At 41.7% G+C, this 15,346-nt stretch overlaps 2 non-coding genes and 1 pseudogene across 2 annotated transcripts; all 3 read left to right on the top strand.

Moving 5' to 3' along the window:
* Window positions 1-344: 344 nt before the first annotated feature.
* On the top strand, window positions 345-2,339 carry LOC127012412 (small subunit ribosomal RNA). The gene has a single exon (XR_007765906.1). It is a non-coding gene; the product is annotated as a small subunit ribosomal RNA (ribosomal RNA).
* Window positions 2,340-3,542: 1,203 nt separating this feature from the next.
* On the top strand, window positions 3,543-3,721 carry LOC127012418 (5.8S ribosomal RNA). The gene has a single exon (XR_007765910.1). It is a non-coding gene; the product is annotated as a 5.8S ribosomal RNA (ribosomal RNA).
* A 402-nt stretch (window positions 3,722-4,123) lies between these two features.
* LOC127012415 (large subunit ribosomal RNA) lies at window positions 4,124-13,562 on the top strand (annotated as a pseudogene).
* Window positions 13,563-15,346: the final 1,784 nt, after the last annotated feature.

Below are 15,346 nucleotides of genomic sequence, written 5' to 3'. Positions count from 1 at the left end.
AAATACAAATGATTAACTCAATATCTTATATTGGTTAAACAAAAATTGTACATGTGTGGATACAATATATTATGTATGTCGAACAAAAATGATATTTTAGAATGAAATGTGCATATATAAAGAAAATATATGAAAAATAAATATTGTGTTTATAAAGAATATGATTCTTTTTGACATCAATAAAAACTTGTTATTATTAGTGGCGAAACAAGTATAAATTGGAAAACAAACGTATACGAATGCTATATAAAAATGGCCGTATTCGATAGAAATAAAATCTATAACAACATATATATTGCTAATTTCTATTCAAAAAATATGAATGAAATATGAATAAAAACATTATTCTGGTTGATCCTGCCAGTAGTTATATGCTTGTCTCAAAGATTAAGCCATGCATGTCTAAGTACACACGAATTAAAAGTGAAACCGCAAAAGGCTCATTATATCAGTTATGGTTCCTTAGATCGTTAACAGTTACTTGGATAACTGTGGTAATTCTAGAGCTAATACATGCAATTAAAACATGAACCTTATGGAACATGTGCTTTTATTAGGCTAAAACCAAGCGATCGCAAGATCGTTATATTGGTTGAACTCTAGATAACATGCAGATCGTATGGTCTTGTACCGACGACAGATCTTTCAAATGTCTGCCCTATCAACTTTTGATGGTAGTATCTAGGACTACCATGGTTGCAACGGGTAACGGGGAATCAGGGTTCGATTCCGGAGAGGGAGCCTGAGAAACGGCTACCACATCTAAGGAAGGCAGCAGGCGCGTAAATTACCCACTCCCAGCTCGGGGAGGTAGTGACGAAAAATAACAATACAGGACTCATATCCGAGGCCCTGTAATTGGAATGAGTACACTTTAAATCCTTTAACAAGGACCAATTGGAGGGCAAGTCTGGTGCCAGCAGCCGCGGTAATTCCAGCTCCAATAGCGTATATTAAAGTTGTTGCGGTTAAAACGTTCGTAGTTGAACTTGTGCTTCATACGGGTAGTACAACTTACAATTGTGGTTAGTACTATACCTTTATGTATGTAAGCGTATTACCGGTGGAGTTCTTACATGTGCTTAGATACTTGTATTTTTTCATATGTTCCTCCTATTTAAAAACCTGCATTAGTGCTCTTAAACGAGTGTTATTGTGGGCCGGTACAATTACTTTGAACAAATTAGAGTGCTTAAAGCAGGCTTCAAATGCCTGAATATTCTGTGCATGGGATAATGAAATAAGACCTCTGTTCTGCTTTCATTGGTTTTCAGATCAAGAGGTAATGATTAATAGAAGCAGTTTGGGGGCATTAGTATTACGACGCGAGAGGTGAAATTCTTGGACCGTCGTAAGACTAACTTAAGCGAAAGCATTTGCCAAAGATGTTTTCATTAATCAAGAACGAAAGTTAGAGGTTCGAAGGCGATCAGATACCGCCCTAGTTCTAACCATAAACGATGCCAGCTAGCAATTGGGTGTAGCTACTTTTATGGCTCTCTCAGTCGCTTCCCGGGAAACCAAAGCTTTTGGGCTCCGGGGGAAGTATGGTTGCAAAGCTGAAACTTAAAGGAATTGACGGAAGGGCACCACCAGGAGTGGAGCCTGCGGCTTAATTTGACTCAACACGGGAAAACTTACCAGGTCCGAACATAAGTGTGTAAGACAGATTGATAGCTCTTTCTCGAATCTATGGGTGGTGGTGCATGGCCGTTCTTAGTTCGTGGAGTGATTTGTCTGGTTAATTCCGATAACGAACGAGACTCAAATATATTAAATAGATATCTTCAGGATTATGGTGTTGAAGCTTATATAGCCTTCATTCATGGTGGCAGTAAAATGTTTATTGTGTTTGAATGTGTTTATATAAGTGGAGCCGTACCTGTTGGTTTGTCCCATTATAAGGACACTAGCTTCTTAAATGGACAAATTGCGTCTAGCAATAATGAGATTGAGCAATAACAGGTCTGTGATGCCCTTAGATGTCCTGGGCTGCACGCGCGCTACAATGAAAGTATCAACGTGTATTTCCTAGACCGAGAGGTCCGGGTAAACCGCTGAACCACTTTCATGCTTGGGATTGTGAACTGAAACTGTTCACATGAACTTGGAATTCCCAGTAAGTGTGAGTCATTAACTCGCATTGATTACGTCCCTGCCCTTTGTACACACCGCCCGTCGCTACTACCGATTGAATTATTTAGTGAGGTCTCCGGACGTGATCACTGTGACGCCTTGCGTGTTACGGTTGTTTCGCAAAAGTTGACCGAACTTGATTATTTAGAGGAAGTAAAAGTCGTAACAAGGTTTCCGTAGGTGAACCTGCGGAAGGATCATTAATGTTTTAATATCCTTACCGTTAATAAAATATTTGTTTATATTATAATAAATACATTATAGTATTACAAATAGAATATGAATTGCCAAAATGTATATGAGATCTATTATAGATCAAATGAAATTTCGAACAAGCAAATCGAAATAATGCAAATATTAAAATTATATATTGTATTTAATACATATGAGAGAAATTAATAAGCAGCCAAAGCAAACAAATAAAAATTCGAACAAGCAAATCGAATTATTAAAATAATAATATTAAATTATTATTGTATATCCTTACCGTTAATAAAATATTTGTTTATATTATAATAAATACATTATAATAATACAAATAAAATATGAATTGCCAAAATGTATATGAGATCTAATATAGATCAAATAAAATTTCGAACAAGCAAATCGAAATAATGCAAATATTAAAATTATATATTGTATTTAATACATATGAGAGAAATAATAAGCAGCCAAAGCAAACAAATAAAAATTCGAACAAGCAAATCGAATTATTAAAATAATAATATTAAATTATTATTGTATATCCTTACCGTTAATAAAATATTTGTTTATATTATAATAAATACATTATAGTAATACAAATAAAATATGAATTGCCAAAATGTATATGATCTAATATAGATCAAATGAAATTTCGAACAAGCAAATCGAAATAATGCAAATATTAAAATTATATATTGTATTTAATACATATGAGAGAAATAATAAGCAGCCAAAACAAACAAATAAAAATTCGAACAAGCAAATCGAATTATTAAAATAATAATATTAAATTATTATTGTATATAAACACAATTAAAATACTGTGTGTATATGGACCATAATATACACGCGTTGCGATATGTATTGTTCATCTCAGTTATGCGCATACATTGGATAATGCAACAACCTAAAATGTACAATGTTGTACCTGGTTTTATACAGGTTAATGTTTTATATAAATTTCAATTTATATCGCTAAAAAAGTATTAATATATATATATATATATTTATTTACAATAAATGCAATTTAAAAAGAAATACTTTGATATATATTGGTTATATAAAACTAAGACATTTCGCAGCATTCGTTTTAGGTATAAAAATAAATTTATTGAAGGAATTGATATATGCCAGTAAAATGGTGTATTTTTAATTTCTTTCAATAAAAACATATTTGACAAAATTAAGAAACCAATTTATAAAACTCTAAGCGGTGGATCACTCGGCTCATGGGTCGATGAAGAACGCAGCAAACTGTGCGTCATCGTGTGAACTGCAGGACACATGAACATCGACATTTTGAACGCATATCGCAGTCCATGCTGTTATGTACTTTAATTAATTTTATAGTGCTGCTTGGACTACATATGGTTGAGGGTTGTAAGACTATGCTAATTAAGTTGCTTATACAAATTTTATAATGAAATTTTATAAGCATATGGTATATTATTGGATAATAATAATTTAATTATTTTATTCATAATATTAAAAAATATATGAAAAACATTATCTCACATTAGTAAATAATTTGAATGTGAAAAACGAAGAGAAATATTTTCTTTTTCAATCAAATGATACTGAGAAATGTCTAGCATAAAAATTTATCTAGAATTGTCTCTTATTAATGATTAGAAAATAGAAAACCGTTGACAATATTATTGTTCTTCGTTGATTCGTTAAATCAAACAAATGCCATTTATATACAGATATTATTAATATAACGAATTTAATAAAATGTTTTATCATTATATATAAAGAATTAATTGCATATAAAAGTTATACACAACCTCAACTCATATGGGACTACCCCCTGAATTTAAGCATATTAATTAGGGGAGGAAAAGAAACTAACAAGGATTTTCTTAGTAGCGGCGAGCGAAAAGAAATCAGTTCAGCACTAAGTCACTTTGTCTATATGGCAAATGTGAGATGCAGTGTATGGAGCGTCAATATTCTAGTATGAGAAATTAACGATTTAAGTCCTTCTTAAATGAGGCCATTTACCCATAGAGGGTGCCAGGCCCGTATAACGTTAATGATTACTAGATGATGTTTCCAAAGAGTCGTGTTGCTTGATAGTGCAGCACTAAGTGGGTGGTAAACTCCATCTAAAACTAAATATAACCATGAGACCGATAGTAAACAAGTACCGTGAGGGAAAGTTGAAAAGAACTCTGAATAGAGAGTTAAACAGTACGTGAAACTGCTTAGAGGTTAAGCCCGATGAACCTGAATATCCGTTATGGAAAATTCATCATTAGAATTGTAATATTTAAACAATATTATGATAATAGTGTGCATTTTTTCCATATAAGGACATTGTAATCTATTAGCATACCAAATTTATCATAAAATATAACTTATAGTTTATTCAAATTAATTTGCTTGCATTTTAACACAGAATAAATGTTATTAATTTGATAAAGTGCTGATAGATTTATATGAATACAGTGCGTTAATTTTTCGGAATTATATAATGGCATAATTATCATTGATTTTTGTGTTTATTATATGCACTTGTAGGATTAACAATGCGAAAGATTCAGGATACCTTCGGGACCCGTCTTGAAACACGGACCAAGGAGTCTAACATATGTGCAAGTTATTGGGATATAAACCTAATAGCGTAATTAACTTGACTAATAATGGGATTAGTTTTTTAACTATTTATAGCTAATTAACACAATCCCGGGGCGTTCTATATAGTTATGTATAATGATATTTATATTATTTATGCCTCTAACTGGAACGTACCTTGAGCATATATGCTGTGACCCGAAAGATGGTGAACTATACTTGATCAGGTTGAAGTCAGGGGAAACCCTGATGGAAGACCGAAACAGTTCTGACGTGCAAATCGATTGTCAGAATTGAGTATAGGGGCGAAAGACCAATCGAACCATCTAGTAGCTGGTTCCTTCCGAAGTTTCCCTCAGGATAGCTGGTGCATTTTAATATTATATAAAATAATCTTATCTGGTAAAGCGAATGATTAGAGGCCTTAGGGTCGAAACGATCTTAACCTATTCTCAAACTTTAAATGGGTAAGAACCTTAACTTTCTTGATATGAAGTTCAAGGTTATGATATAATGTGCCCAGTGGGCCACTTTTGGTAAGCAGAACTGGCGCTGTGGGATGAACCAAACGTAATGTTACGGTGCCCAAATTAACAACTCATGCAGATACCATGAAAGGCGTTGGTTGCTTAAAACAGCAGGACGGTGATCATGGAAGTCGAAATCCGCTAAGGAGTGTGTAACAACTCACCTGCCGAAGCAACTAGCCCTTAAAATGGATGGCGCTTAAGTTGTATACCTATACATTACCGCTAAAGTAGATGATTTATATTACTTGTAATATAAATTTTGAAACTTTAGTGAGTAGGAAGGTACAATGGTATGCGTAGAAGTGTTTGGCGTAAGCCTGCATGGAGCTGCCATTGGTACAGATCTTGGTGGTAGTAGCAAATAATCGAATGAGACCTTGGAGGACTGAAGTGGAGAAGGGTTTCGTGTGAACAGTGGTTGATCACGAGTTAGTCGGTCCTAAGTTCAAGGCGAAAGCCGAAAATTTTCAAGTAAAATACAAATGCCAAACAAATATATATATTATATAAAATCTAGCTAAATTAATATACTTGAATAATTTTGAACGAAAGGGAATACGGTTCCAATTCCGTAACCTGTTGAGTATCCGTTTGTTATTAAATATGGGCCTCGTGCTCATCCTGGCAACAGGAACGACCATAAAGAAGCCGTCGAGAGATATCGGAAGAGTTTTCTTTTCTGTTTTATAGCCGTACTACCATGGAAGTCTTTCGCAGAGAGATATGGTAGATGGGCTAGAAGAGCATGACATATACTGTTGTGTCGATATTTTCTCCTCGGACCTTGAAAATTTATGGTGGGGACACGCAAACTTCTCAACAGGCCGTACCAATATCCGCAGCTGGTCTCCAAGGTGAAGAGTCTCTAGTCGATAGAATAATGTAGGTAAGGGAAGTCGGCAAATTAGATCCGTAACTTCGGGATAAGGATTGGCTCTGAAGATTGAGATAGTCGGGCTTGATTGGGAAACAATAACATGGTTTATGTGCTCGTTCTGGGTAAATAGAGTTTCTAGCATTTATGTTAGTTACTTGTTCCCCGGATAGTTTAGTTACGTAGCCAATTGTGGAACTTTCTTGCTAAAATTTTTAAGAATACTAATTGGGTTAAACCAATTAGTTCTTATTAATTATAACGATTATCAATTAACAATCAATTCAGAACTGGCACGGACTTGGGGAATCCGACTGTCTAATTAAAACAAAGCATTGTGATGGCCCTAGCGGGTGTTGACACAATGTGATTTCTGCCCAGTGCTCTGAATGTCAAAGTGAAGAAATTCAAGTAAGCGCGGGTCAACGGCGGGAGTAACTATGACTCTCTTAAGGTAGCCAAATGCCTCGTCATCTAATTAGTGACGCGCATGAATGGATTAACGAGATTCCTACTGTCCCTATCTACTCCAGTCGGTGTTAGATTGCTCGTGCGAACAGACGTGTTTTCCGTACGCTCCGCGAGTGTAGCCAATATTGACTGATAGAGACCAGATACGAAGCTAGAAACAGCACGAAAATTCGTGTTTTGTGCCTGCGAACCCAGTGCGCGTGTTTTCCCTGTGTAAAAGTGGTGAAACCGGGTGAAATTGGGTTTTTCCCATTGGAAATTTTCCATTGCGCCACGTGTGTCACGAGAGAGGCGCTCTCTTGAGAGAGGAGTTAGGCTTATTTAGGCACATTTTGCCTAAAACAGCTGTGCGGTTTGTGTCATCGCTAAACTTTTATCAGCTGATCAGCTGATAGAGCTTTCCGACCAGCTGATAATAAAGGGGTAAGTCCTTGGTGGAAAAGCTTTTGGGTTGGAACTGCCGATAACCGGCGGATGGCGCCACCCAAAATGGATGTTGGAGATTCTGGCAGTGAGAGTGCTAGTAGTAGGGGAAGCAGTGGGGGCAGAGGACGACCCAGAGGTAAGCGCAATAAAGCGCCGCTGAGGGACGCCTCTAGGTGCAAGTTGATGGCACTGGATGCAACTGCCGCTGACACTGCGACAGCCCCTGCCGCTGCCGCTGCCGCTGCCCCTGCTGCTGCCGCTGCCGCTGCGCCTGTCGCTGCCCTTGCCGCAGCCCCTGCCGCTCCCGCAGCCCCCGCCGCTGCTGCATCCTCTGCTGAACACGAGAAGACCTTCGTTGCACCAGCCAGTCCTCTAAAATCCTTCTCGGATAGGGAGTGGAGAGGTAATGGTGCCGTCGCTGCCGAGATGGGGGACATCCGATCGGAGATCGGTAGGATGTTCATGGTCTCCTATGCCAACCCGGCCACAAATGTGAGGGTGCAGTCCGTAGCCAACCGCTACGAGGAGGTTGTTGCAGCCCTCCTTATACGGATTGGAGTGCTTGAGGACCGCCTTAAGAAGCAGACACCGGTTGCCTCGGCCGTCTCATACGCAGCCGCCGCTGCTAGAGGCGCGCACCTTATCGCCTCACCTGCTGCCCCTGTCGCCCCCTATGCCCCTGTAGCCGCACCGCGGAAAATCCGGGAGACCTGGTCGGCAGTCGTTGCATGTGATGATCCGGCCTTATCAGGGAGGCAAATTGCGGACAAGGTCCGCAAAGAGGTAGCGCCTGCTTTGGGCGTCAGAGTGCATGAGGTGCGAGAGTTGAAGCGGGGCGGCGCGATTATTCGCACGCCATCGCAGGCGGAGATGTCGAAAATCGTTGCCTCCGCAAAATTCGCTGAGGTGGGCCTTAAGGTGTCCAAAAACACTGCCGCAAAACCCAGGGTGACGGTACAGGATGTGGACACCACTGTGACGCCGGATGAGTTCATGATGGAGTTAAAAGAGAAAAACTTCGAGGAGATGTCGCTGAAGGAGTTCCAGAAGGCGGTAGTCCTGGCGACCAAGCCCTGGTCAGCAGCTAACAGCGCCACTATAAACGTGACGCTGGAAGTAGATGATCAGGCGTTGGCCGTTCTCGAAAGCGGGAGGGTGTATATCAAGTGGTTCTCTTACCGCTGCCGCTCTCAAGTGCGCACCTATGCGTGCCACCGATGCCTTGGTTTTGACCACAAAGTCAGCGAGTGTCGGTACGCTAGAGAAAACCAGGTCTGCCGCCAGTGCGGACAGAACGACCACGTCGCGGCGAAGTGCAAAAATGCGGTGGACTGCCGTAACTGCCGCCATAAAGGGCTACCCTCGGGGCACTATATGCTCTCGGGTGGATGCCCGATATATAGCGCTGTGCTAGCCAGGGTGCAAGCTAGACATTAACATGTTCAGCTTCATCCAAGCGAATTGTGGTCGAGGCCGTTGCGCTGTCATCGAGCTTGCAAAGCGGATGAGAGATGCTGGCCACCTGTTCGCACTCATTCAGGAGCCCTATGTGGACGCAGGCAAGCGTCTCACTGGACTCCCTGGAGGCATGAGAATCTTCGCTGACAAAAGGAAGAAAGCTGCCATCATCGTGGACGACCCGTCTGCCATCTGCATGCCCATCGAGACATTGACGACGGATTATGGAGTGTGCGTGAGTGTCACAGGAAAATACGGCACCATTTTTCTGTCCTCCGTATACTGCCAGTACTCAGCTGCCCTGCAGCCCTACACTGACTACCTGGATACGGTTCTGCTGCTAGCCAGCAGGACACCGACAATCCTCGGACTTGATGCGAATGCGGTTTCCCCGATGTGGTTCAGCAAAACTCCAGCTAACTCTGGAGACCGTCTGAATCGCGAACGGGGACAGCACATGGACGAGTGGATCATCGCAAGCGGTGTCTGTGTGCTTAATACGGCCAGCCAGGTGTTCACGTTCGATAATCACCGCTCCAGAAGTGATATCGACGTGACCTTCACCAACGAAGCAGCGCGTGTGTGGGCAACATACGAATGGAGAGTTGACTTCTGGGAGCTGAGTGACCACAACATCATCACTGTTGAGGTTACTCCAGATCCAAGCAGTACCGTTGAGAGCCTAGCTCCGGTACCGCAATGGAGGCTCTCCAATGCAAGTTGGCGAAGATTCAGAGTAGAACTAAGGGATGTAGCTGAATGTCTCGAGGAACTGGAGGAATCGCCGTTGGATGATCATGTGTCAGCCCTTCGCTCCATCGTACACGAAGTGTGCGACAGGGTAATAGGGCGCAGGATACCTGCAGCAAGGGGAAACGTAATATGGTGGAATCCTGAACTGAGTACCAAGCGCCAAGAGGTCAGGAGACTGAGGCGCAGGCTGCAGGCAGCTCGTCGGAGTGGCACCGGCGATGTTGAGCGACTTGCCGCTGGATTAAGGCTTGCCTCAGGCCAGTATAAGAAGCTTATCCTGATGACAAAGGAACAAAACTGGCGGGACTTCGTGGGACGGCACAAGGATGATCCATGGGGGCACGCCTACCGAATATGCCGAGGCCGGAAAAAGACAACCGATCTTGGATGTCTTAGGTCGAACGGCGCGCTACTTACGACATGGCACGACTGCGCAGATATACTCCTCCGCAACTTCTTCCCTGTTGCGGAATCCACAGTGCGTGAGGGTATAACTCCTGCTGCTCCACCGACCCTCGAAGCCTTCGAGGTGGCAACCAGCGTCGCGAAGCTGAGAAGCCGGCGATCGCCGGGAATGGACGGCATCACGGGTGGGATCGTCAAGGAGGTATGGCGTGCTATCCCTCAGCACCTGACGAAGTTGTACTCTCGATGCCTCTCGGAAGGATATTTTCCTGCCGAGTGGAAACACCCGAGAGTGATACCGCTGGTAAAGGGGCCAGATAAGGACAGGAGCGATCCTGCCTCTTATCGTGGCATATGCCTTTTGCCAGTGTTCGGAAAGGTGCTGGAAGGGATCATGGTGAATCGACTGAAGGATGTGCTACCGGATGGCTGCAGATGGCAATTTGGATTTCGGCCTGGACGCTGCGTTGAGGATGCGTGGATGCACGCTAAAAACACCGTTTCCACCAGCCGCGAGAGGAGGGTGCTGGGAATCTTTGTTGATTTCAAGGGTGCCTTCGACAATGTTGAGTGGAACGCGGTGCTGGATCGGCTTATCGACGTCGGCTGTCGAGAGATAGACTTGTGGAAAAGTTATTTCTCCGGTCGAAGTGCCAGTATCATCAGCAGTTACGAAGCGGCCACAGTGTCGGTTACACGGGGCTGCCCGCAAGGGTCCGTCAGTGGTCCATTTATTTGGAACCTACTGATGGATGTGCTGCTTCAGCGCCTGGAGCCACATTGTGCTCTGAGCGCGTTTGCAGATGACTTGCTACTTTTCGTCGATGGGAATTCCCGTGCCGATCTGGAGCGAAAGGGTGAGCAGTTGATGGACATCGTGGGAGCCTGGGGAGCTGAGGTTGGAGTGAGTGTGTCAACCAGCAAGACGGCAATCATGTTGCTGAAAGGGAATCTTTCAGACACTAGGAGACCGACGGTACGGTTTGCTGGAGCAAGCCTGCCATACGTCACCAAATGCCGGTACCTTGGCATCTTAGTCGGCGAGCGGATGAGCTTTCTCCCGCATATCTCTGCTCTCAGAGATCGGCTGGCTGGAGTTGCCGGAGGGCTAGCACGGGTGCTCCGAGTCGATTGGGGGCTCAGCTCCCGTGCTAAGAGGACGATATACAGCGGACTCATGGTCCCCTGTGCACTCTTCGGTGCCTCGGTCTGGTACAAGGCGGCGAGCAAGGGCAAGTCCTTAAGACTCCTCACCTCGTGCCAGAGGACCATCCTATTGGGATGCCTACCGGTATGCCGCACAGTGTCCACGGTGGCACTGCAGGTGCTTGCTGGTGCTCCTCCAATGGATTTAGATGCTCACAGGATGGCAGTGAAGTTTAAGCTCAGGAAGCACGTTCCCCTGGACGAGAGCGATTGGCTCTATGGACAGGACTTGTCTGTGTTGGACTGGAAATCCAAGATGGCTCTGCTAGACGAATGTCTGCTAAATGAGTGGCAACTCAGATGGGACCAGGCGGCTCACGGTTTTGTGACTCGCCAGTTTTTCCCAGAGGCAGCGTTCGTCTACAAGAGGAAGGACTTTGTCTTCACCTTAAGAGCCGGGTTCTTGCTGACCGGACACGGGTCGTTCAACGCTTTCCTCCATGGTAGAACCCTCAGCACCACAACCGCATGCTCATGTGGAGAGGAGAGTGAGGACTGGCTTCACGTACTATGTGAGTGCCGCCTCTATAGCGATTTGCGTGACTTGGATGCCCTTGGCATTGTTCGAGTCCAAGAACGATGGAACGTCGCAGGAGTAGTCGAGACCCCAGAACGGATGCGTCTCCTAGGAGCTTTTGCTGATGCTGCCTTCTCGAGGCGTAGGATGGAAGCGACGAGGGATGAACCGCAGGCGCCGGGACAATAGTCCCAAAACCCCCTTGCCGTGTGGCAACGGCGAAGAATACTGCCACAGCTTGTCATTGCTTGTCGTAGGAGGCGACTAATATGACATGGTTGCCCCATCCGAGCTTGTCGGAGCTGAAGGGGTGAGGCCCACCGAGCCTGAAATTTCGGTGCCACGGGTTGAGTGGTTCTCCAAGGCTACTCATTGAGGTCGGCCCCCTAGTGGGAGTTTCGTGGTGGCTGTGGTTGACACCTATATCGCGGGTAGAGTCCCCGGGCTCGACGTGGATGTTGCGTTAATACAACTCGGGTGCTGCGACCCAAAGAACAGTAAAGATTTTAGATAGATCTCGCCCCTATGCAAGGGGGAGTGCTTGCCCGACAAGCAAGTACTTAAATTGCTACTGGGGTGGTTGCTATGTACATAGCTATAGCTTCTAGTCCAGGGCGTTGGTTTGGCGCTTAACCCAGACCCTTGCATTATATACTCCCTTGTGGGTATATTAGAATGCCGTGGCTGTAATCCCTTCAGTGCGGAACACGTCACGTTAAATAAGTTCGGAGGGATCCGAGACACACCTGTCCCTATCTACTATCTAGCGAAACCACAGCCAAGGGAACGGGCTTGGAATAATTAGCGGGGAAAGAAGACCCTTTTGAGCTTGACTCTAATCTGGCAGTGTAAGGAGACATAAGAGGTGTAGAATAAGTGGGAGATATTAGACCTCGGTTTGGTATCGCCAATGAAATACCACTACTCTTATTGTTTCCTTACTTACTTGATTAAATGGAACGTGTATCATTTCCTAGCCATTATACGGATATATTTATTATATCTTATGGTATTGGGTTTTGATGCAAGCTTCTTGATCAAAGTATCACGAGTTTGTTATATAATCGCAAACAAATTCTTTAATAAAACGGTGCATTTATGTATTTTTGATTTGAAAATTTGGTATAACTCCAATTACTCAGGTATGATCCAATTCAAGGACATTGCCAGGTAGGGAGTTTGACTGGGGCGGTACATCTCTCAAATAATAACGGAGGTGTCCCAAGGCCAGCTCAGTGCGGACAGAAACCACACATAGAGCAAAAGGGCAAATGCTGACTTGATCTCGGTGTTCAGTACACACAGGGACAGCAAAAGCTCGGCCTATCGATCCTTTTGGTTTAAAGAGTTTTTAACAAGAGGTGTCAGAAAAGTTACCATAGGGATAACTGGCTTGTGGCGGCCAAGCGTTCATAGCGACGTCGCTTTTTGATCCTTCGATGTCGGCTCTTCCTATCATTGTGAAGCAAAATTCACCAAGCGTTGGATTGTTCACCCATGCAAGGGAACGTGAGCTGGGTTTAGACCGTCGTGAGACAGGTTAGTTTTACCCTACTAATGACAAAACGTTGTTGCGACAGCATTCCTGCGTAGTACGAGAGGAACCGCAGGTACGGACCAATGGCACAATACTTGTTCGAGCGAACAGTGGTATGACGCTACGTCCGTTGGATTATGCCTGAACGCCTCTAAGGTCGTATCCGTGCTGGACTGCAATGATAAATAAGGGGCAATTTGCATTGTATGGCTTCTAAACCATTTAAAGTTTATAATTTACTTTTTAAACGACAATGGATGTGATGCCAATGTAATTTGTAACATAGTAAATTGGGAGGATCTTTGATCACCTGATGCCGCGCTAGTTACATATAAAAGCATTATTTAATACAATGACAAAGCCTAGAATCAATTGTAAACGACTTTTGTAACAGGCAAGGTGTTGTAAGTGGTTGAGCAGCTGCCATACTGCGATCCACTGAAGCTTATCCTTTGCTTGATGATTCGATAATAAAATTGCATAATTTATTTGTTGTGTTGAACTTCTTATATAAAGTTCAACCAACAATCTATTTGTATGCATTGATTGTTTGCTTGGCTTTGTGGCGAATTTTTAATCCTTTATATATTACATTCCTAAGGTCTAGATTTTCAAGTAAGAGACCAATTTGATTAACATATCAATATAAGTACAACTCGACCATCTAATAATAACAATATGAATCGTCATCTTATTAGTGACGCGAAGATTGGCAAACATATAATATAAAAATATTCCTAAGGTCTAGATTTTCAAGTAAGAGACCAATTTGATTAACATATCAATATAAGTACAACTCGACCATCTAATAATAACAATATGAATCGTCATCTTATTAGTGACGCGAAGATTGGCAAACATATAATATAAAAATATTCCTAAGGTCTAGATTTTCAAGTAAGAGACCAATTTGATTAACATATCAATATAAGTACAACTCGACCATCTAATAATAACAATATGAATCGTCATCTTATTAGTGACGCGAAGATTGGCAAACATATAATATAAAAATATTCCTAAGGTCTAGATTTTCAAGTAAGAGACCAATTTGATTAACATATCAATATAAGTACAACTCGACCATCTAATAATAACAATATGAATCGTCATCTTATTAGTGACGCGAAGATTGGCAAACATATAATATAAAAATATTCCTAAGGTCTAGATTTTCAAGTAAGAGACCAATTTGATTAACATATCAATATAAGTACAACTCGACCATCTAATAATAATATGAATCGTCATCTTATTAGTGACGCGAAGATTGGCAAACATATAATATAAAAATATTCCTAAGGTCTAGATTTTCAAGTAAGAGACCAATTTGATTAACATATCAATATAAGTACAACTCGACCATCTAATAATAACAATATGAATCGTCATCTTATTAGTGACGCGAAGATTGGCAAACATATAATATAAAAATATTCCTAAGGTCTAGATTTTCAAGTAAGAGACCAATTTGATTAACATATCAATATAAGTACAACTCGACCATCTAATAATAACAATATGAATCGTCATCTTATTAGTGACGCGAAGATTGGCAAACATATAATATAAAAATATTCCTAAGGTCTAGATTTTCAAGTAAGAGACCAATTTGATTAACATATCAATATAAGTACAACTCGACCATCTAATAATAACAATATGAATCGTCATCTTATTAGTGACGCGAAGATTGGCAAACATATAATATAAAAATATTCCTAAGGTCTAGATTTTCAAGTAAGAGACCAATTTGATTAACATATCAATATAAGTACAACTCGACCATCTAATAATAACAATATGAATCGTCATCTTATTAGTGACGCGAAGATTGGCAAACATATAATATAAAAATATTCCTAAGGTCTAGATTTTCAAGTAAGAGACCAATTTGATTAACATATCAATATAAGTACAACTCGACCATCTAATAATAACAATATGAATCGTCATCTTATTACTGACGCGAAGATTGGCAAACATATAATATACAAATATTCCTAAGGTCTAGATTTTCAAGTAAGAGACCAATTTGATTAACATATCAATATAAGTACAACTCGACCATCTAATAATAACAATATGAATCGTCATCTTATTAGTGACGCGAAGATTGGCAAACATATAATATAAAAATATTCCTAAGGTCTAGATTTTCAAGTAAGAGACCAATTTGATTAACATATCAATATAAGTACAACTCGACCATCTAATAATAACAATATGAATCGTCATCTTTTTAGTGACGC

Source organism: Drosophila biarmipes, unplaced genomic scaffold (genome assembly GCF_025231255.1).
Source record: "Drosophila biarmipes strain raj3 unplaced genomic scaffold, RU_DBia_V1.1 ptg000073l, whole genome shotgun sequence".
NCBI lineage: Eukaryota > Metazoa > Arthropoda > Insecta > Diptera > Drosophilidae > Drosophila > Drosophila biarmipes.
This window is presented reverse-complemented; position numbering and strand designations above follow the sequence as displayed.